This window comes from Sarcophilus harrisii, chromosome 2, assembly GCF_902635505.1.
Source record: "Sarcophilus harrisii chromosome 2, mSarHar1.11, whole genome shotgun sequence".
NCBI classification, from domain to species: Eukaryota; Metazoa; Chordata; class Mammalia; order Dasyuromorphia; family Dasyuridae; genus Sarcophilus; species Sarcophilus harrisii.
This window is the reverse complement of record NC_045427.1, coordinates 11778115-11805035: the sequence shown is the minus strand read 5'-3', so window position 1 is coordinate 11805035 and position 26921 is coordinate 11778115. Positions and strand designations below refer to the sequence as shown.

General features: G+C 31.7%; 1 long non-coding RNA gene across 2 annotated transcripts; it reads right to left on the bottom strand.

Annotated features, from left to right (window-relative positions):
• On the bottom strand, positions 1 to 25845 carry LOC116421076. 2 transcript variants are annotated; one of them, XR_004231398.1, is made up of 3 exons: positions 25325 to 25845; positions 25133 to 25216; positions 1 to 39 (listed from the first exon to the last, which is right to left on the bottom strand). It is a non-coding gene; the product is annotated as an uncharacterized LOC116421076 (long non-coding RNA). The 2 variants fall into 2 exon arrangements; XR_004231397.1 differs by lacking the exon at positions 1 to 39 and adding an exon at positions 22033 to 22083.
• Positions 25846 to 26921: the final 1076 nt, after the last annotated feature.

The window sequence follows — 26921 nt, the reverse complement described above, 5'->3', positions numbered from 1 at the left end:
ACGCCGTACACCAAGATAAGGTCAAAATGGGTTCATGACCTAGGCATAAAGAATGAAATTATTAATAAATTAGAGGAACACAGGATAGTTTACCTCTCAGACCTGTGGAAGGGGAAGGTCTTTATGACCAAAGCAGAACTAGAGATCATTACTGATCACAAAATAGAAAATTTCGATTATACCAAACTGAAAAGTTTTTGTACAAACAAAACTAATGCAGACAAGATTAGAAGGGAAGCAATAAACTGGGAAAATATTTTTACAATCAAAGGTTCTGATAAAGGCCTCATTTCCAAACTATATAGAGAATTAACTCTAATTTATAAAAAAATCAAGCCATTCCCCAATTGAAAAATGGTCAAAGTATATGAACAGACAATTCTCAGATGAAGAAATTGAAACTATTTCTAGTCATATGAAAAGATGCTCCAAGTCATTATTAATCAGAGAAATGCAAATTAAGACAACTCTAAGATACCACTACACACCTGTCAGATTGGCTAAGATGACAGGAAAAAATAATGATGATTGTTGGAGGGGATGCGGGAAAACTGGGACATTGATGCATTGTTGGTGGAGTTGTGAACGAATCCAACCATTTTGGAGAGTAGTTTGGAACTATGCTCAAAAAGTTATCAAACTGTGCATACCCTTTGATCCAGCAGTGTTACTACTGGGATTATATCCCAAAGAGATTATAAAGAAGGGAAAGGGACCTGTATGTGCACGAATGTTTGTGGCAGCCCTTTTTGTAGTGGCTAGAAACTGGAAACTGAATGGATGTCCATCAGTTGGAGAATGGCTGAATAAATTGTGGTATATGAATATTATGGAATATTACTGTTCTGTAAGAAATGACCAACAGGATGATTTCAGAAAGGCCTGGAGAGACTTACACGAACTGATGCTGAGTGAAATGAGCAGGACCAGGAGATCATTATATACTTCAACAACAATACTATATGATGACCAGTTCTGATGGACCAGGCCATCCTCAGCAACGAGATCAACCAAATCATTTCCAATGGAGCAGTAATGAACTGAACCAGCTATGCCCAGAAAAAGAACTCTGGGAGATGACTAAAAACCATTACATTGAATTCCCAATCCCTATATTTATGCCCACCTGCATTTTTGATTTCCTTCACAAGCTAATTGTACAATATTTCAGAGTCTGATTCTTTTTGTACAGCAAAATAACGTTTTGGTCATGTATACTTATTGTGTATCTAATTTATATTTTAATATATTTAACATCTACTGGTCATCCTGCCATCTAGGGGAGGGGGTGGGGGGGTAAGAGGTGAAAAATTGGAACAAGAGGTTTGGCAATTGTTAATGCTGTAAAGTTACCCATGCATATATCCTGTAAATAAAAGGCTATGAAATAAAAAAAAATATTTATTTATTGATTGCCTGTCCAAAGTAAGCTATTTCTTATCCCTAGAACTAAATTTTCAGAGATGGAAGAGGGGAAGAGAAGTCAGTGATACACATTTACTACATTTTGGAGTGATGAGTTCTTTATCATTTGAGATTTCCATGAAAACTGTTCAATAACTTATATGTGAGGATATAGGAAAAGGTTAATTTGCTATCATATCTTGTCTGCCCATTTCCCTTGTAATTCTTGAATTTCTCTCTTAAGATTTTACTCTTAATCCTTTTGGACATACCTTGTTCTTTTTAAATCATCCTTCATTTTCTTTAAGCCTATTCCATTTTTGAATTGGATATAGATATGGACAAGTACCTGATCTAAGAAATTTGTTTATTCTCACAAATATTTTCTTTCAATTCAAACTATCACCCACTTCATTCAAATGACACAAAATCCTCTTCATAATTTTTTTCTCCTACCTAGACTTCCTAAGTCAATTAATGTTAAACCTTTCAAATGTATGAAGTATTGTAATGAGATTTGGGTATAGAAATAAAAAAATCATAACAATCTCAGTTCTCATGAAACTTGAATTGGTAATGGCTCCTTTTTCCCCCTTTCTTTCTTAAATCTTCTCAGACATAGAAGTCAAACTAACAGATATCCTAAATGATTTATTAAAGCATAAAAATACTCTAATTTTTCAAGAGAGATTGAGTTAGAACTAATAAAATTTATAAAAAGTGAAAATAGATTAATTTTATCAAATAATGATTCAAAAACAAACAAGCAGTTCCTAAATATCAGTTCTGTAGCAGGTACTGAGAGTGTCTGGGAATACCAAAAAACATACTTTGATAGCTCCTGTTCTCAAAGTCTGTGTGTGTGTGTGTGTGTGTGTGTGCGCATGTGTGCGTGTGTGTGTTAGAAAGAAATAAAGAAGGAAACAGAGAGAGCTGAAGGGAGACAGACACAGACGGAGACACACATAGACAACAGAGAAATAGAAACAGAGAGAAATAGCGCTCATATGTTTATATTTGTATGTACATATGCAGATATCTATATACATATATGTATTCAAACACATGAATATATGAAGAATATATACAAAATTAATCCAAAATTGTTTGAGAAGAGAAAACAATTTATACTTACAACTGGAATGATCAGAAAATGCTTCATGGAGAAAATTGTAACTGAGGTCAATCTTAAGGAAATTCTAAGCAGCCGAGAGAATCAGAGAGAACATTCCAAGAATAAAGTATGGCTTGAGAGAATTTAAAATAAATCACAAAATGTGGGAAAGACCCTTCACGCATAGCAATAGCATGATCTAATTTTATTTGGAAGTTGAGTTGATATACCAAGCTAGAAAGAATAAACATAAGTTTATCAATAAAATATGCTTCTATCTACAAATTAAACAAGTTAAATATATGGAAAATTATTCTCCAAAGATTGGCTACTGGGTGATAATACTTTTAGACTATAGTAAATACTTATAGATCAGTATTAACAATCAGTATAATGATGAGATCATAGCTATTTCAAATCCTAAATGATCAAATAATATATTGATGAAAATTAAAATAGGAAAAATCTTACTTTTAGTAAAGATCACATTTTTTTAATTTACAAATTATACATGTATACGCAAAAATATTAAAGTATTATATATTCTGTGTACCATTATTATAATATATTCAAATCTATATGTGTGTGTGAGGCATGTACTAAATAGACTATAATATTTTTCTTATTTCCCACTTCAGTGTTTATCCAAGTTCTGAGCATTGTATTTTATAACACTGAAAGATGAGATTAGATAATGGGGTTTTAATATACTTCCTACTTCACCATATTGCACCCTTAAGACAGTTCTAGGCCTTTAATTCCACAGCACACATGGTCAGCACAAAATTCATATTCCTACTGTATCACTCTGTGAAAACTCCTCTGTCTCACATCTCTTACAACTTGGATGGCACTTTCTCTGTTTTTATGGTCCCTGAGCTCTTTGACTTCTTCAAACTTTCAGACTGGTGATACCCTTCAGCTCTTTTAGATACTTTCACTCATTTCTGCGATTGTTCTTTCCTTGTTCTGCTCCTGCCACCAGATTATATCTTCTCTGTCTCCTTTACTGGTTCCTCGTCCATCTTTATAATCCATGAGTTATTATAATCTATTCATGAACAACATTTTCATTAGGATAGGATTTATTTTTTTAATGATTTGTATCATATCACTGAGTAATGTTTTGTTCCTAACAGTTCAGAGATTCATAGCGTAAGATCCAAGAATGTGTGTTTATGTTGCAAATATTTTGGGGAAAGCATTTCCTATTTTTTTTCTGTTGAAATACCACATATTTTGCCTTTCCACTTAAAAATAATATGTAGAAAATGAGTCCACTCATACACTTTGCCAGACTGCCATAGGAGTTTATTAAAAAAACATTGACTCATCAGTCGTCATTTAATTACATTTTCCCATATATATTCTTTTCATTTTGAAATAAAAAAAATACTGAGTACAAGCATAGAGTAATTAGCATAATTAATACCCAAAGATTTAATACATTTTCTATGAAAAATATTTAACTGTGTTACTGGAGCAGGATCCTTCTAAGAATATTTAGGTGTTATCAGGAATTCTTTGACCTCCTAGTCATTTCAACTGCAACAATTTCATTGTGTTCACAGAAGAAAATTAGTTCTCTGCAAATTAATGTTTTTCCTCTTCATCTCACACATAAATTGGATAATTATTTATTTTCTAGTGACTTAGTTAATTATGTGTTTTAGTAGTTAATGTAGTAAATTGTTCAGCTACTTGGGCAGAGTTTTCATTGCTATTTTATATTGGAGATTTTCAAAATTATTAATTATTCAATATTTTGTTTTAATGATATATAGACAGAGGATCCACACTAATTGGGACCAAAAAGGGCATCTGGTCTGAATGTGTTTATTTTCCTTATATTGACATTGAAGCTCAAAGAGGTAAATTTGTTTATCAAAGATTAGACAGACTTTGAAATGATGTTTTCTGACACAAAATTCAATGTTCTGTCCTTATGTCATATTACTTCAGATCTAAATTATTGCTAATAGATGAGAATAAAACATTTCTCTTATCTATCCACTGAAGAATAGAAACATGGAAAAGGTTAAAACAAAATATATAAAAGTGAAAAAATTTCACTTATTAGATAAAAAATAAAACATGCTTATTATAATAGAAAATGTAAATAAAAACAATACTGTGAATATATCCCCTATACAACTCCTATCAAAAATACTAAAAACTTGCCATAGTCAATGCTAAATGAATTGGAATAGGCATATGAGCATGAAACTAATAATTTTTTGCTTATTACATAGATTAGACAAAACATTGTAAAAATCCATATAGAATTAAACTTTAAAAATCCATGTTCATTGACCCAGTAATTGCATTGCTAGTCATATGTCCCAAGCAGATCATAGATGAAAAGAAATATCCAATAAAACAAAAAATCACTTTTCTGCAATAGAGTATTTTAATAACTATCAATTGACTAACAAATTATGGAAGTGTGATAAACAAATTTAAATTGTCCACCATAAGGAAATATGTATATGACAAATTTAAAGAAGTATGAGAAAATTTATATGAACTGAAAACAAAAATAATGAAGTGAATATATCAAAAATAAATAAAATGCCTATAAAATGCAGTTGGAAGAAACAGGAAGCTTTTTGGTTGAGAGACTAGTTTCAAGTCAGGATAATGTAAGCTGAAATCTTGAAAATTACCAGCTGTATGACCCTGGGAAAGATATTTAATTATTCTGGACCTAAGTTTTCTGATCAATTACATTAGGGGGCTCAACTCAAAGACTTTTTTCTCTTCAAATTTTATTCAATATGAAAACATATTTCTGTAGTTTTTATGGAGGAGACTGATCATGGTCACTTTTAATTTGAAATTCTGTTGCAAACCTAGCCCCAATTTCAAAGTTCTTGTCAATACTAGGAGGAGCAACATTTCTTCTATATGAGTCTCTGTCACTTTTACCCTATGTCAGCCTAGGTCACTCATTCTCCAGATTTTTAGGCCTTGATCTTCCTGTCTCGGTATGTCTGACAGAGACAATCTCAGTTGGCAAGTAAAAGTAATCCCAGAAATAATGAATGCTTTCATTTAGTGAGGTACTAGTGGAATTGAGATCACTAAAGCTACTAATGCATTTTACTGTGATCTTACCTTCAATCTTTTTTTTTTTTTATAAACATTCTGCATCTACACAGTTATGCACTTATTTTCTCCTACATTAGAATATATACTTCTTGAGAACAGGATTTTTTTTTTTTTTGCTTCTTCTGTATCCTCAGATAATTAGCACTGAACCTGACAAACAGGAAATCTTTTGTTTTTGTTTTTTTTAAGAAATGGTTTTTGCCTTATTGACTGATAAAACATGACTATTGATATGAAATATTGCATATATTGCACTGGCATGTTCTTTTCCTAATGGCAGTTTATTTGGAGACTTGCTTTTCTTTGTCTTCCCTTTTTTTTTACAAGGGAAAATGTAAAGAAAATTCTATCCCAATAACTGAAGTCAATGAAAAGCAAGAGAGAAGTTAGGTGAAACACTGTGTCAGAGGAAACTAAGTAGGCGAATAGTATTGTACTGTATAATTTGAAGATTGGGAAAAATATACATGCAAATAATATTTGCGGTAAAAGAAAATTCTGATAATGTATAGTAACACTGATTTCTATTGAAAACACTTAAAAGTGTTGGTGTTAATGGATTTTTCCTTTAATTCATTTAAAAAAAATTTAAAAGAACCAGCAGGCATTGTTTGTAATAGGTATAAACTTGAAGCCTTCAGGTAAGATCAGGTATGAAATAAGGATGCCTACCATCTTCAATACTATATTTCACTCAGTACAGTACATAGTATTGTATTGGAAGTCCTAGCAATTGCAACAAGAGAATAAAAAAATGGAAGAAATCAGAATAGGGAATAAAGTAATAGTATCTATTTTTGCAGATTTTATGATGACATAAATTGGAAAATTTCAAATTCTCAATAAAAATGTTGGTTGAAACAATTCATAATTTTATCAAGGAAATAGGATATAAACTATATCTACAAAAATTACCAACATTTCTATGTATTACAAACAAATCTCGCAAGAAGAGATAATAAAAAAAATGTTTAAAATAACTCAAGGTAGTAGCCTAGAATATACCTTCTTAAAAAAAAAACCAGAAACCATGCAAAAACATTTTTTACAAAAGCTCTTATACAACTAAAATTAGATTAAAATAATGGAAGAAACACTAATTGTTCATGAGTCATCAGGGCCGATATGATTGAAATAATAATTTTACCTTAATCAATTTATAAATTAAATAGCATACCAATTAGATTACCAAATAAATTATTCTACTGAACTAGTGAAAAAACAAAAAAACAAAAAAACAGAAACTTGTTTGGAAGAACAAAAAGACAGGTCAGTGGAACGATGTAAACATAAAATTTTCAGCAGCAAATAAATATGGTAGTTTTATATTTGACGATTATAGATTTTAAGATTTGGGGATAAGAATTAATTATTTAATAACAATTTTGCGAAAATAAAAAGCAGTATTCCAGAAATTGGGCAAAAGTCAATATATTTTACCATTTGCCACAAAAAAATTAAAATGCACACATAACTTAGTTATAAAAAGATTGCAAGAAAATTTGAAGAACATGGAACATTAATTATCAGACTTATAGATATGTGAATAAATATGACTACAATAGAGATAGCAAAGTGAAGAGTAAAATCTATATTTTAGAATACATTAAATTTATAAGAGAAGTTTTTGGGACAAATAAATACATGTAGCCAAGATCAGAAATAAAAAAAAAAGAAAATCAGGTAAATAATTTTGGACAGTTTCTCAGATAAAAGTCTTCTATCTCAAATATATTAAGAATTTTATCAAATCTATTATAATAATAATCATAATCCAATTTAGAAAATTTTAGAAATAGTCCAAAGATATGAACAGGCAATTTTTAGATAGAGAAATCTAAGAAATATATGGTTGTAAGAAAATGCTCTATCATTACTGATTAGAGAAATGCAAATTAAAATTGCATTATGATACCACTTTATATCTATTCCATTGGTTAAAATAAAGGGAGTAGAAAACAATAAACATTGAAGGGGATATAGAAAATAGGGACACTGATTCATTTTTGGTGGAACTGCGAATTGATCTAATCAATTTGAAGAACAATTTGGAATAGTGCCCCAACAGTTATTAAACTTCCTATACTCTATGACTCAGCAAAAGGATAACATGAAGAATTATAAGGAAAAGATGATTGCCCAGGAAACTGCAAATCTAATAATAGATCTAGAAGTAGATTTGCAGTTTTATGTATAATCTTTTTTATTATAATATGTTTTGGAAATGTTACTTTTATTCCATAAATAAAAAATGAAATTAATTCCCACTCCAAAAGCTTCAAGGATTTTTTTAAACAAAAAATCTATTTATTGACTTTTTTTTTTTTTTTAAGAAAGTACTTTCAAAGAATATTTATTGAAAAGATGAAAATGGTTCAAGAATGTGATCTGGTCACCCTTAAAGTAATCAATCATCATTTTCATTGAGAAATAAGAAAAGTAAGGTTTAGGGTTTTTTTTTTTTTTTTGTGTGTGTGTGTGTGTAACCTGGATATAAAACATTTGGAAAATTATGTTTAAGTCAATATGTTTCATATTTGAAAAGATATATACAAAAGATATATACATGTTGAGACAAGAGAGAGAGATCATGAGATAAGTGAAATAAACATGTAAAGATTGTTTGAAGGAGCTAGAGAGTTTTAATTTGGAGAGAAAAGAGAATATACACATATGCAATACATATATGCATATACATAGACATGTGTATGTATGTGTGTGCATATAGCATGTGTATATTGTATGAAATATTTTTAAGGGATGCCAAATGAATGAAAGCCTTGAGTCATTCTGTTTCTTCTCAGAAATGACAGTCAGGATTCACATGTTGAAGTAACAGAAAAAGCTTCAAGCTAAAGTTCAGGAAAGATATTCTATGTATTAGAAACATCTTAACCTGAAAATGTTTACTTTGCTAAGTAAACACTTCTCATTAGCATGGATTGTTTAGTAGTTGAAAATTGGGAGGACCATACTATGGAGGTTGCAAGGAAATTTTTCTTCTGAAAACCAGTTCCATATAAGTCTTTGGCTTTCTTCCCTATACTTTTGTTTTTCTAAAATATATGCATATGTATTTTCCTCATTTTTACAAATATCCCAATTTGTCATCTTGATGTCATCCTTGACCCCTTAAGTTTTCTAGATGAGCAATTTGTGCCTAAATCTCCATGACAACTCTGTATGTACTCCTTTATTTTTATTTAATAGATTGAGAGACCTAGGCTAAAAACTTATTTTAAAAACGTGAGTTATTACTGCCACCTTATTATTACTAAATCTAGGAGTATCCCATTCACTTTGTATGGATCTTGGAATAGCAATAGGAAGATAATAATAGCTAAAAATAATCACAGCATTAATCTAGCTTGTTACCATTCACAAAACAATTTCCAATTATTTTCTCATTTTATTCTCAAAACAATTCTGTGATGTAGGTGCCATTATTGTCCTTTCTATAGGTGAATAAACTAAAACACAAATTAAACAAGTTGCCCATGATCATAAGTATGTGAGGCCATATTTGAATGATAGTTTTTATGAGTTTTTTAATACTACAGATGTCAACCCACTAAGCCAGGTAGTTCATTCCATACTGGAATGGGTAAAGGATCAATAATATTTTATGATAAACCTGGAAATTGATAAAGTTGCATAGTGACTAAACCCAAAATACTTTGAATTTATATATGTACTCTTGAATTTCTATAATTCTGCAATCCAAGCCAGTAGCTTGATTACAGATTTTTGAAAAGAGACATGTTCTTACTACTCTGAGAGGAAAAAAAAAAATCCCTGATTATCATATGCAATTTTCAAATAAATTTCAATGGCACTCTTGGTTCACAAGCGTTCCATAATGTAAATTCCATGTGTATTTACATCAACTTTTAACAATCATTATGTAAATATATGTCCAGGGAATTGATATATAAAATGCAGATTAAAGATAAACAGTAATAGCATTTTTGGTGATGCTTAGAAGCCATATGTGTAAATAGTTAGAGAGTTTTCCCTCATGGAAAAAAAAAATAAATTCCTTACCCAGCAGATTCTAAATTTAAAATGGTTCCAGACAGTTGGGCAAATCCTTCTTAGTCTGGATCAAGATTCACATGAACAATGACATTGGCTACGGTCTATCAAACCAGCAAAACAATCTCTAGGCAATCTCTCGCCAAGCTTTTCTGAAAATGGAATAATGCTCTACAGCCCCACCATTTTAAAAATCCTTAACGCTGTATTTTCTTCAAAACAAAATGGTATGAAATCCTATTAAGTATGCTGCATTATGAATGTTTCCCTTGTTTTAACCTTTACTCTGTGTTTTTAATCACACGTTTTTAGAATATTTTAAATTTTAAGCTATTTTCCAAATTGTTATGTTTACATTAAAGATAATCTATTTACATACATGTATATGTATAATGTATCATGATAATGATACTATGTAAACATACATGTATGTATATATAATATGTATAAACATATTCAGTTTTTAAAACATCCTCAGATTCATATTCTCATTAATGCCGTTAAGATTGCTTGTAATGAAAATCATAATTCATTCATCTTCATCCATCTATATTTTCTGATAATTTTGCCAGAAGTGTACATAACAATCTGAGGCTGGCCTTCTTTACTTCTTCCTTTTACTCTATGTTTTTCATTTTTTTTGTGTGTGTGTGTGTATTCACCTTTATTATTTATGCTTAGTCACCTCTGAGGAGATATGGTACAATAAAAAGGGAGTGGAATTTGAATTGAAATTACATGAAATTAAATTACAGCTCTTAATGTATATATCACCTTAGCCAAATCATATGACTTTTCAAGACTTCACTGCTTTATACACAAAAGGGGAACTAGATTTTATGACTTCTTTGATGTCTTCTATTTCTAGACCTATCCTTTTATACTTATTTTCACTATTGTCTGATGGTATTCTACACATTCTGCATAAAGTCTTTTAGTAGTAGTAGTAGTTGTTGTTGTTTGTCCTCAGAGAGGACCATAACATTTGAAAGGTGCTGCCTTGAATTGGATTTAAGTGAGGGAGGGCTGGGCAAGTCCACATGCCTCACTTTCCCCTCCAGAGCCATTTGGGTCTTGTGGGAAGATAGAGATGAAGATGACTGGAGATGGCCTTGGATGAAATAGAAAATCCTGGCCTTTTTTGGGAGTAAGTTTTTTTCCTCTGGTAATCAGAAAATCAGTGATCTTCAATCTCTCTACTTGATTTCTACCTATAAGACATAGATGACAGTTAAAAAGTGTGTGAATCAAAATAAACTTGCCAATAGGTCAAGTCCAAAATCCTTTCATTTAGCCATGTTTCAATGAGCCCCTAAAATGTTCATATAATGATTTTGTTATCTTCATAAAAAACAGCTCTACTTGTTTCAGTACTGACTGTAGTGTTTACTCTTAACATACAGTATAAATAATTAAACTAGGATTTCTAAAAATTATACAGTTTGAATTTGTTTAAATTTGTTTAATTACCCTTAGAGATATTTCTATTGAGAAAACACCTTGGACTTATGACATATATGAGAGAATCAAGAGTTTTGAGATCTCAGGAGAATGAGGCAAGACAAAAAATCCTATGGGCTTAGCATTCTTAGTCTGGTTGACTGATCACTGACATCAACAACCACTGAATTGAGCACTGAATTGGTTATAGAAAACTCATTACAAACATTCATAAGGCATAAAAAACCACTAGGTAAAGAAAAGATCTTTAACTTAATTGGATCCCCAGAGTAGTAGAAAGACTAGAACTCAACTCCAGAGGGGTCAAAATGCAAAATTAACATAAAGATCAAAAATGAAATGAGTTGAAGAATGTATTATAACAAAATGGGAATGAAGATAGGAAACCTGGTTAAAACATATTTTCAGGATGCACAAGTTATCTATAAAAATGAAAATAACTTGAGGGAATGAATACCAGTGAAATACATTTAATAGCAAGCCCAGCATTTATTAAATAATATTGTATTTTGCACCCAGTATGAAGGAGCTTACATACAAATACAAGGAGAAAACAATTCACTTTTTTCCACAGAATTCTATACAACAGAAATTTGCATTCTAATGGGAGAATTTCATAATAGAGTAAAGAAAGTCCTTAGGACATTGATGTAGATGTCTGATTCAGAAACATCATAGTCTTATGGGTTAGAAGTGTAGTTTGGAGATAAATAGAGTCACAGGTGAATTGGGATTCCTCCTTAAAATGATGATAGTAGGAAGAACAAAATTTAAGCAAGAAGAAAAAGAGGCTCAAGAGGAAAAGATACTTAAAATGTGAGGAATAGTTCAGGGATACAGTAAATTTCTACAGTAAGTAGTTTTCTATGATGTAGAAGATAAAATCCTATGGAGATCTCATATAAACTGGTCAAAATATAATAGTCAAAATATAGTGGAATACACACGCAGAGTTTGGCTTAGAAAAATATTTTAATCAGCTATAATAGAGATTAAAAAGAAGAGGGAACAAAAAGTTATCAAACTGTGCATACCCTTTAATCCAGCAGTGTTACTACTGGTATTATATCCCAAAGAGATTATAAAGAAGGGAAAGGGACCTGTATGTGCACGAATGTTTGTGGCAGCCCTTTTTGTAGTGGCTAAAAACTGGAAACTGAGTGGATGTCCACCAGTTGGAGAATGGCTGAATAAATTGTGGTATATGAATATTATAGAATATTACTGTTCTGTAAGAAATGACCAACAGGATAATTTCAGAAAGGCCTGGAGAGACTTACACGAACTGATGCTGAGTGAAATGAGCAGGACCAGGAGATCATTATATACTTCAACAACAATACTAGATGATGACCAGTTCTGATGGATCAGGCCATCCTCAGCAACGAGATCAACCAAATCATTTCTAATGGAGCAGTAATGAACTGAACCAGCTATGCCCAGAAAAAGAACTCTGGGAGATGACTAAAAACCATTACATTGAATTCCCAATCCCTATATTTATGCACACCTGCATTTTTGATTTCCTTCACAAGCTAATTGTACAATATTTCAGAGTCTGATTCTTTTTGTACAGCAAAATAACGTTTTAGTCATGTATACTTATTGTGTATCTAATTTATATTTTAATATATTTAACATCTACTGGTCATCCTGCCATCTAGGGGAGGGGGTGGGGGAGTAAGAGGTGAAAAATTGGAACAAGAGGTTTAGCAATTGTTAATGCTGTAAAGTTACCCATGCATATATCCTGTAAATAAAAGGCTATTAAATTAAAATTAAAAAAAAAAAAAGAAGAGGGAAAAGGAGTAGATTTGGGGAAGGATTAGTGATTACAGAATAAATGTAAATCTTGGAAAGACTAGTGAAAAGATTGGGGGGGGAAAGATTAACAATTTAAATAAATGAGGAGAAAAGAGTATAGAAAAGAAGAAAAAAGTGAAAGACTAGAATTGGGGAAAATAAAAAAAATGAATTAATTTGGTGAGGAGTGTAAATGGACAAACACCAATAAAGTAGAAGAGGTTAGCAGAATGTATTATGAGACAATTAGGCAATGGTCTTTTAATAGGAAATGCATATGAAATATAAAGAATCCTACTAAAGCAAAATAATGGGTTGGAGAAAATACATTTTGGCTAACTTGAAAGCACCTCTTTTGGGCACAAAATGTCAAAAATTAGATTTTTTTTTTGAATCAAGTAAACAACAAAATTAAACTTAAGAGACAAAGATGGAATTTATATTTTGTGGAAATTAAATACAGAAAATGCATTGATCCCAGTGTTTTATATGTACTCAATGGAGTAATTTGTCAATTATGTAAAGGGCAAAAATTAATTATAAGGAAGAATTATCAGAAAAATTATAATAACAGGATTCCATTTATCCCTAGAAATCCAACTTAGAAAAAAAAAGTCTCTAACAATTATTGAATAAAAAATAAAGGATTATACATAAATGTATGTGTGTATATTATATGCAATATATAGATAATTTATATAAAATATATAACATATATGTACTATTTATACATACGTATATATGTACTATTTATACATATGTATATATGTACTATTTATACATACGTATATATGTATTTGTGTGTGTTTGTGAGAGAGGGGGAGAGGAGGACAGGGAAGAAGGGGGGGAAACCTTTGCAACATATGATTATTTCCTTGAAATTTTTGAATGGAAAAAGAAAGGGGTATCTATCAATCTTCATTTCTCCTATCTAGAGAGAGAGAGAGAGGGAGAAATAGATATTTTTACAGAATCATCTAGCTAGCTAGCTATTTATCTTGAATGGCATCTAAAATGCAAGTCAAATACTTGAAATAGTAACTAGCAAACTTTGAGTATATAAAATAAACTCACACATGTAATTAGCATTTTTCCATATTGTGAACAAAACCCAGAAAAAATGACAAAAAGAGAAGTTCTATTTAAAATTATTATAAAATATATACAATTATTTTAGGTCTAACTGCCAAGATATGCATAAGAAGTATATAAATGAAACTTTAAACCACCATTTTCAGAAATAAAAATATCTTAATAATTGGAAAAAAACATTAATTTTTCTGGATAGAATAAGACATTATAATAAAGCTGGAAATACTTTAAAAACATATTTATTATTCAGCCATTTCAATCAAACTACCAAAACCGTATTTTATAGAAACAAAAGAAAATGATACAAAGTTGACAAGTTTATATAAATATGTCGTAACCAGTGACAAGATTGAGTATCTTTGTAGGATTTGCAGAATAAGCTATTCATACTTGAAACATCTTATATGGTAAATACACGTTTCTTTTTATGAGTTTTTTCTCCTGATTAATCAAAGTGATAGCATATATAAGTAATAAAGGGCAAGTGCATCAAATATAATAAAATTATTTCAAAAAGAAGTAATTCTTGAATACAAAGTTTTACTGGCAAAAAATGAGATCAATCAGTTCAATAAATAAGTTATATATTTTATAGAAATAGATATGTAAACACACATAGATATACACACATCCATACATGCATATATAATATGTGTATATACATATATACATATATATATATATATATATAAACACACATCTACATATATATACACACACAAACACACGCACATATTTGTGTCTAATGGTAGCCATCCCTAGAATGGAGGAAGAGGAAAGGAAAAAAAATGTAATTTTTTTTGTATATTTAAAAGAAAGAGCAAGTGATATGTAGTAGATTTACAGTTTCATATAAAATCATCTAGTTTATTGCACAATGTTATAGAAAATTTGTTTTATTCCATAAATTTAAAATTATATACATACATATGTATGCATATACAATTCATACGTTGCACATACATGTCATTCTTTAATTGGAAAATTATCAAATGTTATAAATGGACAATTTTGAAGGCAAGAAATGGAAGTTATGTATAACAATAAGAAAAAATTTGCCTGTTTCCTCACCTCTAAAATAAAAAAAAATAATTGCATATACCTCTTAGGGTTGTTGAATGAAATAAGATAATGATTAGAAAGTGCTAAGCACAATGCCTGACATGTATACATGACACTGTATAAATTTAATCTGTTGTTATTGCTACTGTTGCTACTATGCTACTATGATGCAAATCATACCACTACTACTACTATATTAGAACTTTATTAATGAATAGAAAACTGCAAATTAAAGCAATTCTGATACTCTATCTTATGTAAATTAAATTTGACCTAACAATGAAATGGATCTATAGTAAGAAAGACTTTGTTTCTTCATTTAGTTTTAAAACATGATAATCTTTCAGGAAATCTAGAGCATAGTGAGACTGGAAAACCTTCTATGTGAGAGACACATTTCTTGGAATGGCACAAGATTGTCTATTCATGCAAATTTGAGCTATTGTTTACATTTTCTAGAAGGAGAGGCTTGTCATGAATGAGCTGATGAATTATTTGGGTGTTTACAGAATCAGGTAAGTCCTTGGAATTTTATGTGGTTCCTATAATTTGACATAAATGTTATATTATAGCCAATGACAAGATTGAGTATCTTTGTAGGATTTGCAGAATCAGTTATTCATACTTGAAACATCTTAGTTGGTAAACACAAGTTTCTTTTTATGAGTTTTTCCTTGATTAATTCAAATTGCAGCACAAAGCAAAAGAGTAATTAATCCTTTAAGTTCAGTCTGTTAATTAAAAATAATAAGCACCTGCCATGTAGAAACCCTTGTGCTTAGCACTAGGGATATTATGGAAGTTAAAAAACAGTCTCTATTTTCAAAGATCCCTCAATCTAATGGGGAAAACAATACTCAATCAAATTCATATAAACAAAGATGTATAAAGAATAAATTAAAAATAACCAACTGAGAACATGCCATACCATTAAGGTAATTTGGAAGATGAGATTTTAGTTGGAACTTTAAAAAAGTCATAGAACCTGAAGGACAACTAATGATACTACCCAGATTCAGGAGTTTCTGTCTTGTTCTAAGAACAATAAGGAAATCCATTTCACTAAATTGCTGACTGTGTTTTAATTGATTCTATAAGGTACAAAAAGACCAGAAAGATTGGTGGAGTAGGTAATTAAGGCTTTTATTGTCAAATAGATAATGTTAAATTTGACCTTGGAGGTGCTAGGAAGAAACTGGAGTTTATGGAGCAATAGAGTGACAAGATCAGACTTGTGGTTTATGAAAATCACTTTGACAGATGAGTGGAGTATTGACTGGAATGGGGAGAAAATATGACTAGAGATCACCCAAGGCTATTAAGACAGTCCAGATATGAGGTGATAAGCCCCTATACCATAATGGTATCAGTGTCAGAAGAAAGAAGATGAATTACATGAAAAATATAAAAGTAAAATTGATAGGCCTTAGCAACAAACTAGATATAGGGACAGAAAATGAGAGAAAATGAAGAATCGATGATAACACATGAAATGTGAACCTGGGTGATTAAGAGATGGTGATACCTTCAGCTACAATAGAGAAGTTAGAATGAACAGAAAGAATGAACACAAAATGAACATTTTGCATATGTTTAGTTTAAGATGTTTATAAGAATCCAGTTCAAGATGTCCAAAAGTCCCTCTTGCTGTTATTTTTCAGCTACTTTTCAATCACGTCCAGCTCTTTATGACCCCCATTTGGAATTTTCTTGGCAAAGATTTTGGAGTGTTTTGACATTTCCTTCTTCAACTCATTTTATATATTAAGAACTGAGGTATATAGAGTTAAATGAATTGAAGCCAGATACTTGGTGCTGGTGCGCAATAATTACTTATGCTAAAAACAAACTATGTATGCAATTTAAGATGATAGAGGGGAACATAAGTAAATGAAATTACATCATCTCTCTGATCCATGATCAATATTGATTTTTTTTAGCAGGGTCTATCCTAAATTCCTTATTGATTCAAGAAAACATCTTGTTGTAAAGGAGCTTTGAATATAGAATGCCTATGACTTTACATGACTGTTGCAGCTGATTTTGATCAGAGGGTAATCATTGGATTGTGCACAAATGTAACTAGGCTAAATTCAGAAAGAGAGAGAGAAAAGAAGAGAAAGGGAGGCAGAGAGAAACATAGAGACAGAATTAAGGAGGGGAGAAGAGACCGAAAGACATAAACAAACAATGACAGAGATAGAAACACACAGTGAAAAACAAAGTAATTACTGAATTCTGGAGAATGTTTCTTAAGCTCACAGAGAGAACAATTTAATTGACAGTCACCCTTCTTTTCTTACTAACAAAGCTTTTAAGGAACCCCTTTGTTAAGTGGGAGGTATATATGGGGAGAAAGACAAAAACAAAATAAAAAATAAACAAATAAACAAACAACAACCAAGAAATTCTATGACTTTCTCCTCTGCATTCTTTTTTTTTAAAATCTCTACTGTAATGTTTTGTCAGCTTCCTCCTGAGAAGTGTAGGAGGGTTTTAGATCTGCACTAATGAATTTATCTTCTTCAGTGTGATATTTTCTATGTTTTAAGATGTTGATTTCATATTCAGTTCTTAAAATTCCACTTTAACTTTAGCTAAACTGAATTATAAGGAATAGCCATGATATAATAATTATTGAAGAAAAAAATTAATGACTTTAAAATCAACATGAGTTTGTTGGTGGAATTGTGAATACATCCAACCATTCTGGAGAGCAATTTGGAACTATGCTCAAAAAGTTATCAAACTGGGCATACCCTTTGATCCAGCAGTGTTACTGCTGGGCTTATATCCCAAAGAGATCATAAAGAAGGGAAAGGGACCTGTATGTGCACAAGTGTTTGTGGTAGCCCTTTTTGTAGTGGCCAGAAACTGGTAACTGAGTGAATTTCCATCAACTGGAGAATGACTGAATAAATTGTGGTATATGAATATTATGGAATATTATTGTTTGGTAAGAAATGACCAACAGGATGATTTCAGAAAGGCCTGGAGAGAATTACACGAACTGATGCTGAGTGAAACGAGCAGGGCCAGGAGATCATTATATACTTCAACAACAATACTATATGATGACCAATTCTGATGGACCTGGCCATCCTCAGTAATGAGATGAACCAAATCACTTCCAATGGAGCAGTAATGAACTGAACCATCTATGCTCAGCAAAAGAATTCTGGGAGATGACTGAAAAACATTACATAGAATTCCCAATCCCTATATTTTTGTCCACCTGCATTTTTGATTTCCTTCACAGGCTAATTGTACAGTATTTCAGAGTCCGATCCTTTTTGTACAGCAAAATAAGGGTTTGGTCATGTATACTTACTGTGTATCTAATTTATATTTTAATATATTTAACATCTACTGGTCATCCTGCCATCTGGGAGAAGGAGTGGGGGAAGGAAGGGAAAAATTGGAACAAGAGGTTTAGCAGTTGTCAATGCTGTAAAGTTACCCATACATACAACCTGTAAATAAAAGGCTATTAAAATTAAATAAATAAATAAATATTAAAAAATCAACATGAGTAAGGAAAATGGCTCTCTAAAAGTATTTTTGATGAAGTGAATTTTAGAGACTGTATTAAAAATAAAAACCCACAAAGAGAAGCAGATAAGATACTGCTATGTTTATATTTGAACAAACAAAAAAATCAGGAAACAAGAAATATTTTTATATGTGAAACTGAATTGTGTTTTTGCTAACAAAATCAATGCAACTGAGTTAAAAATTTGGGAGAAAATATGATGTTTCATCAACATGTTTGTATATATTTGTATATTATCATCCTCTTTCAATTGTGAGCTCATTAAGGTCAGGGATTGTCTTTTGTATTTTTGTGGGTGTGTATCCTTAATACTTAGCATAGATTTTTGCACATAGTAAGTACTTAATAAATGTTGGTTGATTGGTTATTTATCAGAGAATGAATGTATATAAGTAACTAATTAGTGAGTGTTTAAAGGATATGCAACAAATAATTCCCAAAAGAAAAACCACAAAATTTTAATAATCATATGTTCCAAATTGCTAGTAATTCTGATATTTTGTTTCAATGATATTACATTGGACAAGATGACCAAAATTTGGAACAATCAGTAAGGGAAGTGTTATAGAAAAACAGAAGCATAAAATTATTTTTGCCTTAATGTATTTTATTTAGTTTTTTTTTTTTTTTAAATCTTGGGTTAAGATGTTGAAATTAAGTGATTAAAATATCTGGTTCAAAGTTTACATTTGATGATGCTTGGTTTTAGTGACTGTGAGCTGAAAATTAAAAGGTTTATCAAATAAACATAGGTCATCACAAAAGAATAGTGTTATAATAGTGTCAGTTTTTGGAGGCTGAGACAGATTCATTCCATTGTCCACCTTTGTGGTGGCTGGAGGCTGAAGCACAAACCTTTGGATTTAGAGAGAGCTAGAGGCAGAAGCTGGCAGAGGCAAAGGACTGGTGGCAGGAGCTCAAGCTCTCAGAACCAAGGAGAGAGATAGGCCTCTAAGAAGCTAACCAGTCCCCAGGAAAGGAGACAAGACTGAAAGAGACAATAAAGGATTTAGATTTTAACATCTGGCTGTACTTGTGGTGATTACTGAACTGAAATGAAAGCTGCCTCCAGAGACCCCAAGACAACCTCAACAGAGAACATTACATTTTACAGGGAACATTGCAGTTGTTGTAAGTTTGATTTTTTTTTTTTTTTAAATAGGTGAGTGCTGAAAAATTTCTTAGTGGTGACACAAGATACAAAGACTTGATTTCATCAACCAAAAGAGCAAAGGGGATGTATGGAGAAGACTATCGTCTTAGTGTTAGAGAGTGCAGAGAGGTTATAAAGGTTGAATAACTGGGAAGAGGCTATAGAACATGAGAACAAAGAAATCATTGATAATTCTACAATTGGCAGTTTGGGGAAGTGAAGATTCAAGGGGAAAAAAGATGATATTAAGAAATTAGGTGACTAGAAGATTAGGTGCTCTAGACTGAAATAGAGTAGTTTTAAAAAGGGATGTTTAGTGGGGAAAGAGTGTAATGAGATGTATGTTACAGACATAAATCATATATATATATATATATATGTGTGTGTGTGTGTTCATATTTTTTTCTGTTCACTCTTTTCCATTAGGGAAAACAGAAAAACTTCATAGAATGTACACACACACGTGTGTGTGTGTGTGTGTGTGTGCTATTTATGGGTGGGATTTGGGAAGGAAGTCTTATTTGCTATAGATCTAATGTGCAGAACATATCTCCTAAGGGGAAACTATGGATATGGAAAGGTTGACTATGGGAAACTTGGGAGGAAGTGATGATGGATTGTTACTGTTCTAAAGGAGTTGAGGATTGAGCAACTAGTAGACTAGACATGCATAGGGCTAAAAGCCATAGTGGGAGTATGGGAAATTGCAAGTCTTCCCACTCACCAGTTTGTCAGTCACATGTATCTTGGAATAAGTTTATCTTCCTTTTGAAGTTAAACCATGCTAGTATCTTAATGGACAATGGTCCCTAATCTGGAAGTCATTTTTTTTTCTCTAGATAATTATTTAAGTCAAAAGTGACATATGAGATAAAATACATGTTTAAATGATTGTTTCACAATGATGAAATAATTAGTCAAGATCAGTCTTTTCCCCACCACCAGAACTGTTCGAGATTCTTGAAAAATGGAATGAATGAATGAAAATACATTTATTAATGTCATATTCTATAGTGCACAATGGTTGTACCTGGAGACATAGAGACCTAAATAAAAAAATTGACCTCAGATACTTAGTATGTGACTCAGGGCAAGTCACCGAACTTGAAAGTTTCCTTATCTTTAAAATGAATAGAGGGACCCCTAGATGGCACATAGATAGAGCACTAGCCCTGAAGTCAGAAGGACCTGAATTCAAATCCGGCCTCAGACACTTAACATTTCCTAGCTGTATGACCCTGGACAAGTCACTTAATCCCAATTGTCTCATTAATAATAATAATAAATAAGTAAATAAAATAAAATGCATTGTCAGCATTTACCTCCCAGGGTTATAAGGAAGGTCAAATTAGATATTATTTTAAAACTCATTGAAAACCTAAAAATTCTACATAAATTATATCATCATTACCATTGTGGTCATCATTATTGTCATAATATAAAATATATTTAATATTGCTATAGTATGGATGAAACAAAATGACAATAAGAACTTTACATTCAAAGGGGGAGAAAGTAATTAAAGGAGAAGAGTGACCATTACATCACATCATTGGTTGGAAATTTATAAGCTGTATGAGTGGATCAATGAGGTGCTGACTGAGCCTCCATTTCATATTAACAATGACATTATTGATTTCAGAACATGTGAAATGGAATGAGGGACAGAAGGGTTATGGTAAGAGGCCAAGTTATTGCCAAGAAGATGTTAGTAAATAAAACGAAGCATGACAGATCTGATTGACCTCTCATAGAACACACAAGATGATCTTAGGTCAAGATATCAAGGGTGCTAAAATGGTAATTGCAGAGATAAAAAAAAAGATGACAACCATAGTATATATTATATCATATATTATATTATGTCCTATCATATCAAATTATTGGATTTTATTATATTGTATTATTCTGTAATAGACTAGATTGATTTACATTCCATTATATCACATCACATATTGCAGCATATCAAAATATCATAACATAGAACAGTATACATTGTATTACTTTCTATTGTATCCAATTTTATCATATTACATTATATTGTATTATATCCATATTCTTGTACCTGATCTATGATCTATGATCTGATGAAATGATTACTTATAAAATGATGTTTAGCTGGAGTCACCTAAATATAGTAGGTGACATAAGGTATTCACCAATATAAATGGAAGTAAATTTATTTTATAATTAAAAAACAAAACAAAACATTAGTATCAAGCAAAGAACAAATCATGGAGTCATATGCTTACCAACAATTTGTGTTATTGTCATGTAGGATTTCCAGCCCAGAGTCTAAATGGAAGACAGATGTTCATCATGCACGGTAATGTTCATTTAATTCTTTGTTTACTAGTAATATTTTGAGCATCAAATCTCAGAAAATTATAGATCCTTATAAAAAGCACTTAAAAATCAGTCTAAACAATTGAGCTGAACTAGACAACCAACAAAAATCTAGGCCACAAATAATGCCTTTGCTCATATTACAATATACAGTTGGAAGGACAGCCCAAAGATCTGGTCCAAGAACTGGACACTGAACTGAGATGAGAATTGAGTATAAGGAATAGGAAATGAAAGAGTGACTTTGGGAGCTTGTATATTACCATTATTGATACCTTTTACACTCCCATCCTAAGCAGAAGAATCCAATGATTGAAGAAATTCAGGCAATGGATTTGCTGTGAAGTTAATTGGGCAAAAATGAAGGAGAAAATGTAGAAAGAAAAAGCATTTTTTTTTTTATTCTGAGATAATACTAATTGTTAGAAAGGTTTATCTGCTTGTGTTCCATATAAAACATTACTTTACTTCCCTGCAACATTTATCAATTTTCTAAATCTTATATCTATCAGTACTTAACGTTGTTCTATGAACTTTTCTATCACCTCTCTACTTATCCCCCTACCTACCTATTTATCTACTTACCTACCTACTTATCTATCTATCTATTCTAATTTTATAGCTATATTTTTCTAACTGTATGTCAATGTAATTAATTTCCTAGTAATTCTATATATTCTCAATTACACAACTATTTGGTCAAATGGAGAGAATATTGGCCTTGGATTAAAGACAATTTTACTTCATATATATATATATATATATATATATATGTGTGTGTGTGTGTGTGTGTGTGTGTGTGTGTTTATCATCATTATCAAATCTTCAAATGATTGTAAAAGAGGCAAAGGCTGCTTTCAGGAGATAGTATTTTAGTTGAGATTGAAGGAAGTCAGGGAATCTAAGAAGTGTAGATGAGAAGGATAAAATTCTAGCAATAGGGAACAGATTGTGAAAATAAACAATGGAGGAAGCTAGAGAGTGATGTAGAAGGAATAGTCAGGAGATCAGCAGCACTAGATCATAGAATAAAAGGAAGGGAGTAAGATGAAAGAAGAATGGAAAAAATTAAAGGGAGCAAGTGATGTTAACATCTGTACAAATCTTTCCAGGTTTTTAGTACTTTATGATTTTTTTTTGGTGAATTCTCATGATCATCTTTATTTGTTATTTTTACCATAAAACTAGCTGAAACAATGTTGCTTTGATGAGGTAGTGCAGTGTACAGAACACTGAACTTGAAGTGGGAGGAAGAGGTGGTTAAAATACAATCCCACACACTTACTGGCTGTGTGACATTGGGGGAATCATCATTTCTGTTTGCATCATTTGCTTCATCTGTAAAGGTAGGGATACTAACAGCCCCTACTTGCAGCTTTTTGTGGAAAATAAACGAAACATTTGTAAAGCTCTTAGCATAATTCCTGACACATAGTAAGTGCCTAATAAATACTAATTTTTTAACTTGATCAAGTACATTTGATTAGTCAGGGATGGACTTTCATTAAATACATTATTTGTAGAAAAAGGGAAGTTCTTCATAAAATACTTTCCCAAAAAGTATATCTGTTCAATTATTCCTAGTCTAATTCAACCCTGGTAAATTTCCAGAAATTATGAATTAAGGTACTCAGGATTACATAGATAGAATTGGATATAATACAGCAGATGGTGAGACATTTTGCTGTTATTTTTGTGGTTATTGTTAGCTAAACTTTAAATTTATGGCTGAATTTCCTTTAGAGAAGCCCATTACAATATTTATTTCATTCTTCTCAATGTCTCTCTTAGTTATGAAGTTTTACATTTCCCAGGAAACTTTGTTTCATTCTTCCAGCTTTTGTAAGGGGAAATATCTTTCAAAAGAAGCTGACGTCTCAGGAAAACAAGAATAGTATACTATCTGGACTCGTTCTCTTTAAATTGTCATGTCTACATCTGGATATTTCTTTTATTCGGAATATGTAACAATTGTAAAATGTTTTATTTTATTTTTGTATTGTTGTCCAGAGCACCCTATCCAAGGTGTCCAATTAACCTTTTAAGATCCCAGAACACAGTTAACCACCTCTATTAATAGCACTTAGCAATTACAAAACAATTTTTAGTTAAATACACCCTCCCTATGGAGTCACCTTTCTTTCTGTATACTGGATCACTGGGGACTGTGGACTCACAATTGAGTATCATCCTTGAGACTCAGAGAGAGACCACCAGAAGCAATGCCCTTTGGGGAAGTGATGGAGATCCATACTAAAGATAAATCTGGAGATATGAATTGTGGCTTTTACTAAGAGAGAATCATAGCATCTCCTTGATTTATATTTTTGCTAATTATCCTTGCTAACTATATATTAAATTCAGTTTTTTTTTCTATGCAACTTGAGGAAGGAATATATGTTGTCAATACCCTCTAAATTGTGTTGCCCTTGGGCAAAACCCCAGTCATCCTGCCCTAGTTAAAGTTCCAGTTGACTCTTCCCAAAAGGTTTGTGGGGACCTGAAGAGAAATATTTTTGCTCGCTCGTCTATTTGTTTTAATGAGACAATTATTCAAAATGGGAAACTAGGTCTTTTAATGCCCAGTTTCTCATTTACATAATAAAAAAGGCTTGGTCATGAAGTTTTCTATGAATGTTATCACTTTCCAGATCTCATTTTATGTAATTAAAAAGGTCTACAAGAATATAGGAATTATTTTTTTTTAATTTTCTTTTAATGCAATTCATTTGGACAGAGTAATTTAATAATTTGTAAAATATCAAGGAGAGGCAGAGTGGCAGAGTGGATAGAGTTTTGCAAGGCAAGAACAGCATCGTCAAATTTCATGTAAGAAAAATTCTGGCTGGGTGATCAGAAATAAGTGTTTTATTTTCTCAGCTATTCAGATAATTCTTCAAGCTGATCTGGTTGCAAATTCAGCCTTTTATTGGTACAGAGGATCCCCAATTAATACTTAATACCCATTAAAATCTCACTTATTCAAAAATAAACTTACATCATGTTTCAAATATTTCCTCTTTTGGTGATGTTAATAAGTCCTCTACTGTTGAAGATTGTCAACATCTATACCATAGTAGTCCTTGAGTGTTACCATGAAAAACAACAACAAATAAAATCATCAAACTTTGATTGTTTGGTCTTCAGGTATGGTGAATTTCATAGGATACATACATACATATACACATACCTCTTTTGCTTTCTCTTCATCTTATCTCATCTTATCTATCCATCTATTTATAAATCCAGATTCATTTAGAGGTGGTTGGCCCAAACTTCAAGAACTCTTTGAATCCTTCTTTCCATGACTGAGATTTATGAAGGGCTTTCATAGAGATATAAGATTAGCATTCTTGATAATATTTAAATCCAAGGAGCACATATTTTTCAGGATGGCAAGAGATATTTTAAAAATACTGGAAATGATATCAATCAAAATTAGGCTGCCATCAACTAACAGTTCTAGGACTTGCTGGGATTGTTGGTTGCTATGGCAACCAACCCTACAGTTAAACCTCACATTCTCACCCTGTCCTCTGAACAAAGCTCAAAGTCTGCCTTCTTTTGTACTTGCTATCATAAACTTCAGTCTTTCCATGGAAGAGTAGTCTTATCTGTATAAGCATCCCTTTCACTAATATATAAGGCAATTCTTCTATGTCTTCTCAACTCAGATGATTCAGGTCTGTATTTTGTGATTTTCTCATTATAAAATCTGCCCATGGTTCTTGGAATCTTCTCATGGCGTCTTTTAATATTTAATAGACATCAAGGTAACACTTAACCTAGTCATGTCTTTGTTCCCATTTTGTTTTTGACATGACTGTCACATCATCTATCACACATTCCTAGATGGACGCAAGATTAAGTAGGAACTTTGAAACATCAGTTTATTCCAAAAGGCCAGAGACTAAGTCATGTGAATTCTATCTTGACTAATTTCAGATAAATTTATTCTGGAATCCTCAAATCCATGGGTAATTTTTGGTTTCATGTGCTCCAAAAAGTATCCATTCATTTCCTAAATGTATGAGAGAATTGTAGTAAGATAATTAGACTGTCATGGATATTTTTTAGTGGGAACCATGCATGTTATGTTTGAAATCTCAAATTTTAGCAAAGGTTTTATTATTTCCCTCTCTATTTTAGTTGGAAGCAACTTCTACAGATGTGATCATCAGTGCTTATGGAGGGTGATATGTAATGTTCTTTTTGGTTTTCTGGAGGTCTTGGGACAGCCTTCAATTGAGTAATCACCACAAGAACGGCCAGGTGTTAAAGTCCAAATCTTTTATTATCTCCTTCGCAGTCTAGTTTCCTTGCCTGAGGCCTGGACTAGCTTTTTTGAAGGCTTTCAGGAGTCTTGGTTTCAGTAGAGAAACTAAGTAAGACAGGCTTGCCCCATGGTGGTGTGAGTTGGAGTAAATGATTCTGTTTCTGGGTCTCTTCCAAGTCTGGGTCTGGCCCTTCTGAGTCTCTGAGCCTTTCTGAGTCTGGCTCTGGCTCTGACTGAGTTTGTCCCAAGTTATATGCTCTCTTATAATTACATTATCATAGGTGTGAATATTGTAGAACTATATTAAGTACTAAGTACATATACTGAACTAGAGAACTATTAATCACCATGCTAAACTAGATAACCATTGTCTTTATCAATTCCACTGACTTAACACCTTGTAAAAATCCTTGTTTCAGAGTTCTGGCCCATAACAGTGGCATGGCTGGATAGAAAGAATATTTCTCATTGTATCTCGAAACAGAAATACTCAATCTGATGTTCATTCATA